Below are 16,219 nucleotides of genomic sequence, written 5' to 3'. Positions count from 1 at the left end.
ACGTTGAATGTGCCAAGTGTATCGTAATAAAAGTAAATAAACTCACTACAGAATTCAAAGAATACACTTATCTTTGCACAAGACTTGTACATGCTTCGTTTTAAAATCTCTCGTGGAAAAATTATATAATTGATCAACTGATCAATCTGGGCATTTTTTGCCGAGTAAAGGATTTGTGTCCATTCCATTACCATCATCTCTCTAGTATTATCCCGTTTTATTTCATTGGCGCCAAAAAGTCTACTTTTATGCGACGATTGATTTTTATTTGCTAATTACGTTTGAAAAATGGAAAAAAACTGAAGTTCGGGCCGTTATTAAGTTCTACGTTTTGAAGGGAAAAATAGCAAGTCAGATTAAAGCCAAGCTGGATGCCATATTAGGTGACTCTTCTACTGCGATGAGTACAGTTCACACCTGGGTTCTCGCAGGGTTTGCTTACCTGAGAAGAAGATTTGACAGTTCCGGTTTATTATAGAAACGACTGCCTGTCTGATCCGCTAAGTGAAAACCAGCCTAATATAAGTTAGGTCACATACACCACGTTATGCACCACGTGATAATAATTACGATCCAAATATGATTTCGGAAATCATAGGTTTAGACCCGTGTTGGGATTCAAGCCTGATGCCCACTTAGACAAAGTCACACGTGCTTAAAAGTTTAAAAATAATAATACTAAGGAGTCATTGACACTGGCCGTTGAAATATGTTATACATATTAATGATCAATATCATCCTACAGACATTTTTTGCGTCGTTTCTTGAGGACTATGATTCATTCTGCCGAAGGCCAGGTTTAGCTAGGTGGGCTTGTAAGATCAAACTTAAATATATGTAACATTTTTTCCAAGCCTCGGCCGTGAATCATGGAATTTTTTGAATTTAGAATGCTTTTAATTACATAAATGATATAAAACAGTAGCAATAAGTTGCAAATGATAGTGACAGTCTACAGTGACAGTCGTAAAGATGTATGAGATTGACATAAGGTGACATGTCAACTCCATACATTTTTATCACTGTCACTGTGGATTGTCATAATCGTTTGTAACTTAGATAAGACCTCTTGTATAGATAAGTTGTCTCGTATCTCCACTGCAACAGTACCGCGGTTATTATATCGAGGGCTTAGACGAACAGCGGTACGTCTATCTACGTAGACCTGCGATACAAGCTGAGCTTAGTGCAGGGACCGCCGCATATCTAGAGTAATTGGTCTTATTATAGTTGTCTATATTTTTATTAATGTAAAATTGTAAGCCTATGTTCAATAAAGATTATTATTATTATTATATTATTATTTAGATAGCTTCGCTGATGAACGTACATAAAACCTCTCATTATTAACACCAGAAAAGAAAAAAACTTTTATCGTCGACTAGATATCAGTAACTCAAGTATTTTATTTTATGACTAAAACTTTGATTGGAAGTAATAAATTTGGTGTTTTAGTGTTTTCTAACCTAACCGCTTATAAGAATGCAGTAAAAGTTGGTTCCGTGGGCGTATTTGAACGATAATAGTGTGAAAATAAATGTGTAAAGGAGACACTTTGATAATAATAAACTATCAATCCAGAATCTGTGATAGCCCTCGCTCGAAACCCGGTTTGGGCTCTAAAAAAATTCTGTCGTGTGGGTTGTGAGATGGATTACCAACCCCAACAACCCTGGTGTCAAGGATATTATTGAGTCACCAAAGACCCCTGACATGGCTCATCACTAGATTCAAAATTATGAGTACGAATTCATTGTTATTCTTCTTCTGTCGTGTGGGTAATGAGGTGGATTACCAACCCCACTCACCCTCATGTAACGACTACTAACTTACATCAGTAAGCAGTAACCGGGACCAACGGTTTAACGTGCCTTCCGAAGCACGGATCATCTTATTTTCGGACAATCAGGTGATCAGCCAGTAATGTCTTAACCAAACTAGAGATCACAAAATTATTTTTGTGATATGTCCCCACCGGGATCTGAACCCGGGACCTCCGGATCGTGAGCTCAACGCTTAAACCACTGGACCACGGAGGCCATGTTTGTGTTTGTTTAATTCATCATCAGGATTTGTGCCCGGTTAATGGAAATGCTCGCCCTCTATTACATGGGACTTAAACATAACGGCGAGGAGTCAAATCACATTCGAATGTAAATTATAAAAAGGTCGGTGTCATAGTCCACGTTTCACTTCTATTCCAAATGTAGGATTTAATAAACCGTTTCCTGATTTGTAATGAAACTAGCGACCCGCTCCGGCTTCGCTCGGGTGCAATCCTGAGGAAAAATGAAATTGATATCACATTAAAAACCTCAAAAATAACAGTATTTCTCCACTATTTAATGAATGTTATTATATATATAAACCTTCCTCTTGAATCACTCTATCTATTAAAAAAACACATCGAAATCCATTGCGTAGTTTTAAAGATTTAAGCGTACATAAGTATATAGGGACAGAAAAAGGGACTTTGTTTTATACTATGTAGTGATACACCGGAAAAAATACCTTGTTGGTCTCTGTTGAAAGTTAAAAGTATTTATGTTGCCATGGCAACTGTTTTAGAGGGGTTCCTCCATAAATAACGAGGTACTTACCATCATAAACTATGGACAGCAAACAATATATCTTTGCGAACAATAAAACTTAGTTGGAGTTAATTTTCCTATAGGGTTTTAAAATGGCGCTTTAAATCCTTATTGCGTTTTTATGAACGGTTTGTTTGTTCAATATTGTCATAGTTGTCGCTCTGCTCATCCCATTAGGAATTACGAGCGTGAGTTTATTTATGTAAGTGCAGCAGAGAAGGAAATTACTTGAAGAGTCGAGTGCTCTGTCGACTACCTATAATACAGATGACGGACATATTGTGTATTTAAGGCGTTAGTGACATCGTAAGGAAAACTTTGGGATGATTCAGACCATGATTCAAAGGTTGCCTGGAGGAGATTGCTATTTAGCAATAAGGCCCCCTATTATACTCTTTCTATTTCTCTTTTGTATTTTCCTGCTTGTACAATAAAGTATTTGTTATGTTATGATTCTGAGTTAATATCAAGTGGAATTTTCCGTCGCAAAAGTATGGAACTGAAAATACTTATTAAAAAAAAATCAAGAACTTTCCATCAGTTTTAAACTCAGAATCATGAGCTGAATCATCTCCCACGTTATTCGGTACGGTATCACTAACAAAATTGTGGGATATAGAAATAACACGGGATATTTTAAATATCTTTACTCCTTATATTTTAACAAAAACCTCTAACCCGACCGACATCGCACCATAGACTCCCCTTCTTACTTTTTAAAACTGCTTTACGTCCAAAATACAGAGATAAGGACAACATATACAGAAAAGCACAACAGGCGGCCTTATTGCTCATGCAGCAATTTCTTCCAGGCAACCTTTGGGTACAGGAAAATTTTGTACCAGTATAATAATAGCGGGTTAGTGCATTCTAACAAAATAAATAATAGTTACATCACCGTCATCATTATCAACCAACATTACAACACTTAACGTAAACCCCTTTCGAAGCTTAAAATCACCTCTTAAAGTACACCTAGGTAATCACCATTTATCTGTTCATCACTCAGGTTCAGTATTCAGTAATAAATCCATGTCTATATCTTGTAGGTTGCCATTTTGTTCTCTGCTCTGTGGAGAGCGTTTATTTTGAAATATATTTTTATTTATTTATTATGGTGCGTCAACAGCAGTACATACACAAACACACAAAATAAAATAAACATAAGAAAAGTAACTTTTAGGTACTTAATTTAAACCTTTTTTTATATGTATTTCATTTCAAAAAATATTTATTCAAATCTATATGTTTAGATAAATAGATGGATAAAATACTTTATTGAGCACAATAGACACAAAATACAGAGACAAGGACAACATTTACACAGAAAAGCACAACAGGCGGCCTTAAAAGATACTAGAAACTAGAGGCTTTTTAGAATAAAATTATATTTATTTATTTAAATTTATTTCTTTTATTTTATTTTTTATTTTTCATTTTGTATCACGGATAATTGATATTACGTGGTTTCCAGGATTTGTGCCCTATTGATGGTAACAGACTCGCCCCTTATTACATGGGATTTAACCTCGTAAGGCAGAGATTTCCCGGTATATTTGTTAAACAATATTAAATTAAAAAAAAAACACATTTGGTCTTTGCACTTTGATCATATCTGGCCAGGAGCGGGTGTGCATACCATATCTCTGCCTTTCCCTTCAGTGAAACAGGCGTGATGCTATGCAAGGAGCCTCTTCACATCTGCCTACCCCTTTGCGGTTAATATTTTTAGAATAATTATAAAAGTGGACAGTTTGTTCAAAAAATATTAGATCGAATTTTGTGTTACCAAAGTAGACTAATTCGGTCTATCCATGAGTAGAATACTAAAGTAGAGTAACATTTTACCTGCGTCCGCGCACGCTGCAGCGTCGCGTGATCTGTCATAACAGCGCATGCGCCGTGCCGCTGTATATTGTACCATTGGTTGGGTATAGCTTACTGGCGGCGATAAGCGGTAAGAAAGTAATCGAATTACTTCTCAGGATTTTATATCAAAATCGGCTGCAATTCCTCCCGTCTCTTTTAACCTCAATAGAAAATAGGTGTGTTATTTGCATATTATTTATTAATATATGTAAGTACGTATAGAGTACTTATTATATTAACTTTAGTTTACTTTTAGGAGTTAGTGACATCGTAACGAAAACTTTGAGAGATGATTCAGACCATGATTCTGAGTTGATATCAAGTGTAATTTTCCGTCGCAAAAGTATAGATCTGAAAATAATTAAAAATAACACAAAAAATTTCATGAATTTTCCGACAGGAAATTCCAATTGTTATCAACTCAGAGTCATGCTCTGAATCATCCCCCTCAGTATTAGTTACGGTGTCACTAAAACCCATACCTACTTGTATGGCTATTCTATTCTACATAATATATAAAATCATAAATACTACATAAACTCACGCACGTTATTCGTAATGCTGTGTGCAGAGCCACAAGTAATGAATAATAGAACATTTTTGTACGAATTCCTATAACGGATATGATGAACCGTATGGTGATTAGTGACTCCATTGCACATAAAGGTAAGAAGGGTCACAATCCTATCAAAAACTCTTACTTTCGTAATTTGCCTAATCGCTACTCGCCTACACTCGGCTGAGACTAAATACATATTTACCATCTTTTTCGTTTTGCTTAAGCTAAATGCGCCATTTTAGCGTTCCATTTTGTTATTTGTCGGAGTAATGCGAATAGTTCGAAATATAGTTATTAAAAGTATTTTCGCTGGAGAGGTTTTATTAAGTGCTGGTACTTTAGGTGTTCTTTTATTTTATTTTTGTCTTGCATTTCAGGAGTTGATCCGGGAACACAACTTTATAAAATAATACTTCCATACACACATACATTAGCGATGAGTGTACTTATTTATACAAGGTGTTAGTGACATCGTAACGAAAACTTTGAGGGATGATTCAGATAATGATTCTGAGTTAATATCAAGTGGAATTTTCCGTCGCAAAATTCACGATCTTTTTAATATCTTTTGAATAATTTTCAATACTGTACTTTTGCGATAGAAAATTCCACTTGATATTAACTCAGAATAATTAGCTGAATCATCTCTCTCAGTATTTGTTACGATGTCACTAACACCCTGTCTAAGTTTAAAAATAAAAATCTTTTTATGTACTATAATAATAATGAAATAAATTAACTTTATTTTATGGTTTAATTAGTTATTAAATTAGTTACGATAACCTTTATATTTATGATCTAAGTACAGCAAATTCTTTTTTTCTTGAATCCTGCATGAAACTTATTAAATATTTTATGACTCCTTTTATATTAATATAATTGTGGAGTCACTGGGGTCCTGTGGTTCACTGGTTTGCTTCTCAAACCCTGATACTGGACTTGCAGTAATGAGTTATTTATTATTTATATTCTTTTCTTCTTCTATCGTGTGGGTTTTACTTTATCGACCCTGGTGTCAGGGTTATTATTGAGCCGTCAAAGGCCCCTGATATGGCTCATGTAACGACTACTTACAACAGTGAGTAGTAACCGGGACCAGCGGCTTAACTGATCATCTTATTTCGGACTTATTAATTAATTTATTTATTAAGTACTACTACATCATATATATAAAACATTAAAATCTAAGACAATTACTGAAATTAAGACTTATATATATGGCAATTACAGTGTACATAGCATCTACAAATTAGTAATTAAATTAACAAACCAGTCTCAACAAGCAGACTTACTTTCAACTGATAATGTATATTAAGTGCTGTTTGTACTAACACAGTTGACTCGACGGCGATACCGCTCACCACCTATCACAAAACTGGTGGCGTCCGAAGCACGGAACCAAATTCCTATCCTAACCACAATAAAAAAGTCTCACACGGTCAATTTGTGACGTATCCTCGTCGGGAATTGAACATAAAACTTCCTGACTGCCACTTTATGAGAGTTTATATTATGTCTAAAACTGGTCTTGCTCTTTATGAAGTATAGATATTGTTTTTTATTGTTTGAATATATAGGTGAGTAGTAAAGTTGTGGTCGGTAACTGCGCCTCTGTTTGTTCAGTGGCTACTTCACTTGTTGTTTTTATGCCCTAGTGATGGGACACATTCGGTTCATAGTTATCGATATTATGTATTACTTTTGTTAAAAAAGAAAACGCATTCAAAAATGTTCAGCTGCTTGTCATCTATTCAAAGTCGTAAAAACTAATTATAAAGTCTTATTTAGCGTGACAGACTAACTAAATCAGCGATGCACCAATCTCCGCGGTCCAGTGGTTGAGCGTTGGCCTCACGATCCGGAGGCCCCGGCTTCGAATCCCGGTGGGGACATATCTCAAAAATCACTTTGTGAACGCTAGTTTGGTTGGGATATTATGGGCTGGTCACCTGAATGTCCGGAAGTAAGATGATCCGTGCCGCGGAAGGTAGGTTAAGCTGATGTGAGTTGTCGTTACATGAGCCACGTTAGGGGCCTTTGGCGGCTCAATAGTAACCCTAACACCAGGATGATGACGTTGGTAAACCACCTTAAAACCACAAGATAGAAGAACGGGAGCGCTTAAGGCTCTCACCCGGTACAACGTTTAAGTCAACAGGAAACCTCGGCTTAGGGCGTCGCCTGAGAGGAAAAATATTTGAAAGAATTATTCGACCCTAGCGGGTCGATAGCGATAAGCGGTGATTAAGGGAAATCGGTCGACGATTGCCTGCGGGGTCGGTATCGGGGTCCTGAAGTGTTTGGTGTCGCGAGCTGATTGGCTGTCTCTATAGCTAGAGCAATCGGGTCGTCGGGATCGTATATTACGAATCGGTTCTTCATTTAGCATGCATTCGGGAGCATTTTCAGTCAGTCAGTAAAATCGATACCTATCGACATTATATTCTCCCAACACTAGTAACTATTACTACCAGTACACTTCTTGTATTGTAAAATCGAGATGGATTTTTAATACATCGGAGGGATGGGAACAAAATTGACTATAGGGCATCAAGTCAACAATTTTTCAATTTCAGTCTAGTGAAAAAAGAAATTGCTTATCGATATTCTATGTTGCCTTTTTGGTCGCGAAAAAAGTGAACATGAAATGGGTTGCTATATTTTAAGTTGGCTTACTGCTGCTCGTGTCTTGGTATTTTTTTTAATTTAGTTTTTTGTATGGAGAGAAGGATAAATTTTAATGTATTTTTATGTGCATGGCATTATTATGGTCAGCGGCGAAAAGAAAAAAACCTACATTTTTACATGTCAGAAATTATCGTGTTTTTTAATGAAAGATAGGTATATATCTTATCAAAGGTGGTACCCGCTTAAATAGTAGTGTAGGTACTAGTTAGCCTAATCACTGTAATGAGGGTACGGTCACGAGCATTAATATGTATACACTTTGGTACCATGTCACATTAACTTTTTTGACAAATTGAACTTCTCATCTCTCTGTCGTCTCATTAAATGTCAAATATGTTAATGCGACAGAGTCCTAAAGTGGGTACATTATATTGTTCATGACTGTACGTTCCTCAAAAATAATATAAATGGATTTTCCTTCGTTTATCCTTCTAATTTTATGGATAACAGACATATATGTATCTTTTTTTTTGGGTATAAATGATGAATGACCCTTGTTATAACACCCAAGCACAACACATCTTCCACCCATTGTTTTTCTGATTAAAATAAAGAGAGAAACATATTTGTATACGGTCACGAGCACTAATATGTATACACTTTGATACCATGTCATATTAACTTTTTTGACAAATGAAACCGTAAGTCTCATTAAATGTCAAATATGATAGCGCGACAGGGTTCTAAAGTGGGTACATGTGATATTGCTCATGACTGTATCTGATCTAAATGTCAAGCAACAATTATTTTTCTATATGACTCTGCCGTTAGATTATATTTTTGAATAATTATATACCCTGAGGAATGAGACAATAGGTAATTATCACATTAAATTTGAATAGCGCCATCTACACCAAAAAGACATGAATTTTGCGACGGAAAATTCTACCTGATATTAACTCAGAATCATAGTTTGAATCATCCCCTCAGTACCTATTTGTTAAGATGTCTTTTTTTCTTTTCTTTTTTGACGTGACTTATTGTAGATTTGCCGCAGATGGCATTAACTACTTGGCCGGAAAAATGAGGAGCGCTGAAGGCTCTCACCCGGTACAACGTTTAAGACAACAGGCCTGAGGGCGTTAAGATGTCACTAGCATTCTGTATATTATCCCAGAATATGACAGATAGAAGTGTGTCAGGATCGAAGCAAATGGAATTCTATAGTCTCTGCTTACCCCGGTGGGAAATAGGCGTGAGTTTATGTATGTATGTATGTATGTATGACAGATAGATAATGGAGATGCCAAGCCACTAGATGACTAATATGACCTTTTGTATTACAATGTAAAATTAATTCTTATGTAATATTAAATGAGTACGCGTTTAATTTAAATACTTTGCGTAATTGCTTTTGAGATTGGACGAATAAAATGAATTCTAATCTGTATGTAATTAAATTCAATACATACTTATACGAAAATTCACACTCGAAGTCCCTAATAGGGTGGGCAGAGTTACGTTATTATACGATGTCCTAAAATGGAAAGGGAAGGTGAACGGTCACGACCATTAATATAACACTATACTATAAATACCTAACCTTTAGGCAGATAAGACCAGAGAACCTTTTTCTTCTATTCCGTGGGTAAAATAAATCCTCAGGTTCCGTATTCCATGGTCTAATAAAGGATGCTGGAGATTATCAGAGGCTAATGTAAATATGGGCAGTAATAATCTAGAAGCGAGTAGAAGGGTGCCTTTTATGCGATACCTTCTTATTAGTCGACTACTGTAAGTGCATTGGACGAGGAGGTGAGAGGGGTCTAGAGGAGCGAGTATTGTTGATAATTTAAGGATTTAAATGGACAAAAATGTACTAAATGTATATATAATGATAATTAGGATTGTTGACGTCCTTAAAGGTACAGTGGAGGGCACAGGCCTCCCCTCAATCAACCAGAGGGGGTATGGAGCATACTCCACCACGCTGCTCCAAAGCGGGTTGGTGGAGGTGTTTTTCGGCTAATAGCCGGAACCAACGGTTAACGTGCCCTCCGAAGCACGGAATCATCTTACTTTTTCGGACAATCAGGTGATTCAAGCCTGAAAAGTCCTTACCAAACAAAGGATAGTCTCACAAAGTGATTTTGACAATGTCCCCATCGGGAATCGACCCCGGGCCTCTAGATCGTGAGCCTGACGCTCTAACCACTAGACCACAGAGGCTGTTATATATATTCAAATGGCTGTTAAATAAATTCTCATGCACATAATCCTTATACGCAACATTGTACACTCACTCCTCTACATGTTATCAGCTCCAAGAAAACCAGTAGCCACGCTCTGCGAGTTGCATACTTAATGACTGGCTATCGAGAGATCGATTTTAAGAATTGCCCCTCGACAATAGAGCCTTATTAAAAGCTCCATCTCGAGGACACTGGATAGTTCCGATGGAAATCGTGAGAAGGCGGTCTTGGATGTTGTACCTAGTTCTTGTGAAAATAGTTTACATATCACGGTACTAATCCCCAATGGGGTCGGCAGAACCACAAATAAAGCATTTTTTGAATGAGTAGGTGATTTATTAGCCTGTCTTTTTCTTCTATCGTGTGGGTTGTGAGGTGGATTACCAACCTCATCAACCCTGGTGTCAGGATTACTATTGAGCCGCCAAAGGCCCCTGACATGACTCATATAACGACTACGTACTTACATCAGTAAGTAGAAACCGGGACCAACGGCTTAACGTGCCTTCCCAAGCACGGATCTTATTACTTTCGGACAATCAGGTGATCAGCCTGTAATGTCCTAACCAAACTAGGGATCACAATGTGATTTTTGTGATATGTCCCCACCGGGATTCGAAGCCGGGACCTCCGGCTCGTGAGCCTAACGCTCAACCACTGGACCACGGAGGCCATTATAACCTGTAATATAGGACTTTAAAGTCGTAAGACCGAATGTTCTTTTAAAATCTGAAACCCATTGTTTAACTATTGTGTCTGGAAATCTCGGTGTTAAGAGGATATATAATATATATCCTATATATAATATATATCCTCTTAACGCCATGATGTATATCTCAGATATTCAAAGGTTGCACGATCTCGCGAGATCTCATGTAATTTTTCGGGATGAATCCCGAAAAATTACACGAGATGCTTCTATGCTGTTCTGGGAGCATATAAAAAACATAGAACACGTTCAGCTGCTTCTCTTCCCGGGCATGTCGTAAAAACCGACAGAGGGATTGTGTCCTCTAACATGATGGACTAATGTTATGGGCGATAGGCTGATCCCTTATCACCATAAGGTTCATCATATCCATCTTTGGAATTCGTATCAACAGTGGCTGCAAGTTGTCTTTGATTACTTGTGGCTCTGCCCACCCCATTAGGGATTACGGGCGTGAGTTTATGTATGTATGTATGTATCAATCCCGAAGCATCCCATTCGAGATTGACGGGATTGGGCGCTCCTGGATTTGTACTTTTTGTTTTGATTGCTGATGACTAAAGAAAACTTAATTATTTAGTTAGTAATATTGAAGAATAAAGGTTTTTCAAATTAACTTTTGTTTCAATTAACCTCACTATCACAGACAAGCAGTTTTCATCGTTTTCAGCCATCCCAACTTTACATATTTTTATGAACTAGTCGTGGATTGTTATTTCCAATCCCGCGGGATCTCGAATTTACGATTTCGAGACGGGATTGCATTCCCTACTAGCTACCCACCAGTGGGTTGACTGACCCACAGTTTGGGAAACCCTGCTGTAGACCATGCATTGATTATGTTAAACGTATCGTGGAAGTAACAGGGAAACCAACCAGATAGAGTATTTGACAGGGTCAATAGATAAATGATAAAATTGTAATCTAGAAATAAAAGACAGTCTAAAACAATAAAAAAACAATCTCATTTTTCTTTTTGACTTATTTTCGATTTTTAATTTTGTATTAAGTAACATGTGTACGCCGTTTGACCGCTTTTAGTAATGACGTCACAGGACCGTATCATTCAAATTCCCTAAAATAAAGAAGAAATTAACAATATGACGTCAAAGAATACAGTTTAACACCTAAATTCTGAATTCGAAATTGAAATATTAACGGTTACAAAGTCTTTTGTTTTTCAAATTTCATTCTCTGCCCGTCAAAATTGACAGCCAGTAATGTGACAAGGAACAAAAAAAATTGTCGCTTAAAGTTGAGTGACCGGTGTGGCCAGAATAGTTAATTAAGTAAAGAAAAAAGACGTTGTTTGATTATTAATGGCCTGTTCAATAATAATTTGTTTAAGAAGGTTCTATACGTAATACAGGAGGTCTTAAGATCTTTGTCTTTTTTTTAAAGAATTAATTATTAATGATGGCAACGACTGAATAGATGAGAAGAAACAAGTGTGCTGTTTTTGTTAGGTGAGCATAACATTACTCCATGCGTTCTCTGTTCGACTGGAAGTAAAAAAAAAATAACGTGTTCCATAGGCTTATTTAGTCAGTCGGAGAACAACTGGGATCTGTTAAAAATCAAAATAAATTTTCTTTTCTTCTATAATTACAAACTGGTCGGTCAAGTTTAGAATAAAAAACAACAAAAAAAAATATTGTTATGTCATTTTGTGAAGTTAAAATATTTTTGTTTTATTAAATAAAATAATAGTTTATAAATGGAACGCAGTCACTAAAAAACGCTCGCTTCTGTAAAAAAACCGGACCTGTCAAATCTTCAGGTTAGGTAAGCGGACCCTGTGAAAAACGTGATGATGGGAATGAGCCACTAAAAATACACTCTTACCCCATTAACGGATTATTCAATCACTATCGGATTCAATGTGTCAACTTTTGTATAATCCATTTGATTCGCATCACTACTGACAGTATTTGCCTATTGACAACGAACAATGGTCTACGATTTCACACTTTACAACGACATAACATTTGAATCGCATTACGATTATCTTACAACGCCATTGTGTTTATGCAGGCGAAAGGGCGGGGAAAGTAGGAGCGTTTAATTATTTTTTTTGGCGCGATAGTAAAAGTGTTGACGTAATGAGGAAGTTTCCAGGCTTCGTTCACCGAAAACATTATTTATTTATTTCATCATCAACATCATCAGCCCATTAACGTCACCACTGCTGAGGCACGGGCCTTCCCTATGGATGGATAGGGAGATCGAGCCTTAAACCATCACGCGGACCCAGTGCGGATTGATGGTTATTAACGATTAATGCAGCCGGAACCAACGGCTTAACGTGCCTTCCGAAGCACGGAGGAGGTCGAGATGAAAACTTCCCATCCTATGACCGGCCTTTGCGAAAGTTGCTTAACTTCAACAATCGCAGACTGAGCGCGTTTATCGCTGCGCCGCCGAGCTCCTGCCCTCCTCGAGATTTATTTATTTATTCATAAAAATATATTTTAACATTACAGTACTTGATAAAATCACACCCCGGACAGTTCATACAAACAACCTCGTTTTACACAGACACCAGACATTGACATTATCGTGCACGCGCATCTGTGTGTGTGACGTCTGACGCCATACGATTCAAGTCTAAACTATGCCCGAGGGGGTGAGGTAAACCTAGTTCAGACTCTGGTGGGGAGCGGAGAGTTGCCGTTCATCATTATACATAGTAAAACATAACAATACATACATCACATAAACAAATTATATACGACCCACAGTTGGGCACAGACGTCCCCTCAATCAACCGGAGGGGGTATGGAGCATACTCCACTACGCTGCTCCACTGCGGTTTGGTGGAGGTATTTTAACGGCTAAAAGCCGTTGGGACTTAACGTGCCCACCGAAGCACGGAATCGGGTGATTCAAGCCTGTAAAGTCATTACCAAACAAAGGACAGTCTCACAAAGTGATTTCGAAAATGTCCACATCGGAAATCGAACTCGGACCTCCAGATCGTGAGCCTAACGCTCTAACCACTAGACCACGGAGGCTGTTATACGTAGTAACTATTATTATTCTTTATTATGTGGTATAACTTAAACTTGGTTTAACTAACATTGACATCTGAATCTGAACGTAAAGACATTGGCACCAATGGTATTTGTTTTTTTTTTTTCAATTCGTGACAGAGACGTCTGTCAAATTCGACAGCTAAGTTACGAAACAAGGTTCAGTGTCAAAGTTCTTTTGTAAGGAATGTGCTATTTGACAGCATTCTTTTTTATCCGTACTAAGATTATGATCAGTTGGATCGCGCTTGTCTTTTTTTTTCTGTGGTGTACACCACAATAATGAGTCTAGAAAATTAATGACAATCGAGACTTTCAGTTCGTGATTCATTGTAGTTTATCACGATCATATATTTTTTTAAATCTGATATACATACATACATAAACTCACGCCCGTAATCCCTAATAGGGTGGGCAGAGCCACAAGTAATCAAAGACAACTTGCAGCCACTGTTGATACGAAGTCCAAAGATGGATATGATGAACCTTATGGTGATAAGGGATCAGCCTATCGCCCATAACATTAGTCCATCATGTTAGAGGACACAATCCCTCTGTCGGTTTTTACGACATGCCCGGGAAGAGAAGCAGCTGAACGTTCAATCTGATATGTAAAGCCGTATTTAAGGTAAATTCCTATTACGAGAAATATGCGTTTTGGAGGTATATGACCTAATCTGTAGTGGACTGCTTTTTCCGTCACGTGTTGGAAGGTCAGACAGGCAGTCATCATCTCCCTAGCATTATCCCGTTTTTCACAGGGTCCGCTTACCTAACCTGAAGATTTGACAGGTCCGGTTTTTTACAAAAGCGACTTCCTGTCAGACCTTCCAACCTGCGAAGGGAAAACCAGCCCAATACAGATTAGGTCACATACCTCCGAAAGTGCATTTCTCGGGAATGTGGGTTTCCTCACGATGTTTTCCTTCACCGATGAGCAAACATGAATTTGAAAACAAATTCCATAATCCTTGGTTTATTGGTTTAGGTCAGACAAGCAGTCGCTTCTATAAAAAACTGGACCTGTCAAATCTTCAGGTTAGGTAAGCGGACCCTGTGTAAATTATTTTCGGTTTTTATTTTTATGACGGTTGACTATGTAAACTATGAATTTATTTGTGTAATGATCTAACTATGAACCTTTCTTGCAACGTTATGATAATCATCGCACGGAGCGTCGTGGCAGTTGCGTCTGCGCCGCCTTCATTCAACACCGCGCTGGCTGATACAGGTTGCATTGGTATTTTTGTTACATATTTCATTAGTTTCATTTCTTATTTTTGACGGAATATATTACAGATTTTCTTTTTCTGCGGATGTCATTTACCACTTAACCGAATAAATTGGGAGAAACGGGAGCTAGGCTCCCGCCCCGCGCAAAAAAATAATATAAATAAAATAAAAAATATTTATGATCAGAACGACTCCATAGCTTTGTTAGTATGATTGACTTACATGCTATGTTAATAACAAACTGAGTGAGTAGGCAACAAGAACATTAAAAGCAATTCATCTAAAAAAAAACAATATTGCAACACGCGCAAATAAAAGTAAGTGCGCAATGCAAACAAATGTCAAATAGCAATATTGCTTTCAGCAGGTCTGTAGCACAGCCCGGATATTCCATAGTTAAATTTTCTTCTTAATTAAGTACTTTACTGCAAAGCAGAGTCAACAACTCTTTATAATGACATTAATTTAATTTATTTATTTTTAGCTCTCTCCTACAAAACAAGGAAAACCACATCAGCAAGTACCTACTTTATTTACTAAAAAATAAAGCAATATTAATTTAAAGTGTCATATTTTTCTTTTTCCCTTAATTTTTCCTTGAATGTTGTAGTTTATTACTTCAGGACCCCGATACCGACCCCGCCGGCGTGGTCGACGATTTCCCTCATTCAGCTCTTATCGCTATCGACCCACTACGGTCGATTAATTCTTTCAAATATTTTTCCTCTCAGACGAAGCCCTGAGCCGAGGTTCGCCTGTTATCTTAAACGTTGTACCGGGTGAGAGCCTTCAGCGCTCTCCATTTGTCCGGCCAAGTAGTTAATGCCATCTTTGGAAAATCTACAATAAGTCACGTCAAAAATTACTTTTTTTTTACTTGGTCGACTGTACCTGAACATATTTGATACTTGTACAATCATAGTGTGAAGACAACGTTCTCTCGACACCATTGTAAGCAAATTTCGATCCGAGACCGAAAGGCTTGATTGACTTTGAATGTTGCAATTATTACAATAATACTTTATAGAAAGTATGCTCTATTCCCCTCCAGTTGAATGAGGGGAGGCTTGTGCCCAGCAGTGGGAAGTATATAGGCGTTGATGTGGTTTATAGAAGGCAATGTTACTTTCTGCGGCCTACTATTGTTTTTTTTGCCTTTGATGGGTTTGCTCTTGGCCCCAAAATTGCCCGAAGGCATTGACGAGGCCTAATATGGAGCGAGCTCGCCCAGAAGATGCCTGTTCACTCAGGCCTTGAAAGCACCCGGGTTATATGCATAAAATACAGAAGACGGCAGAGAATTCCAGTCCTTTGGTGTCATAGAATAAGGACGTATATGAGTAGAA

General features: G+C 37.5%; 1 protein-coding gene and 1 long non-coding RNA gene across 2 annotated transcripts in view; both read right to left on the bottom strand.

Moving 5' to 3' along the window:
- The window catches only part of LOC126377438 (uncharacterized), a 216,285-nt gene that overhangs the window by 87,040 nt on the left and 113,026 nt on the right, over positions 1-16,219 (bottom strand). The gene's annotated exons all lie outside the window — the stretch shown is intronic.
- The window catches only part of LOC126377342 (uncharacterized), a 149,332-nt gene that overhangs the window by 87,040 nt on the left and 46,073 nt on the right, over positions 1-16,219 (bottom strand). The gene's annotated exons all lie outside the window — the stretch shown is intronic.

This window comes from Pectinophora gossypiella, chromosome 23, assembly GCF_024362695.1.
Source record: "Pectinophora gossypiella chromosome 23, ilPecGoss1.1, whole genome shotgun sequence".
In the NCBI taxonomy this organism is placed as follows: domain Eukaryota; kingdom Metazoa; phylum Arthropoda; class Insecta; order Lepidoptera; family Gelechiidae; genus Pectinophora; species Pectinophora gossypiella.
Note: the sequence above shows the minus strand (reverse complement) of the source record. Positions and strands in the feature narration are given on the sequence as shown.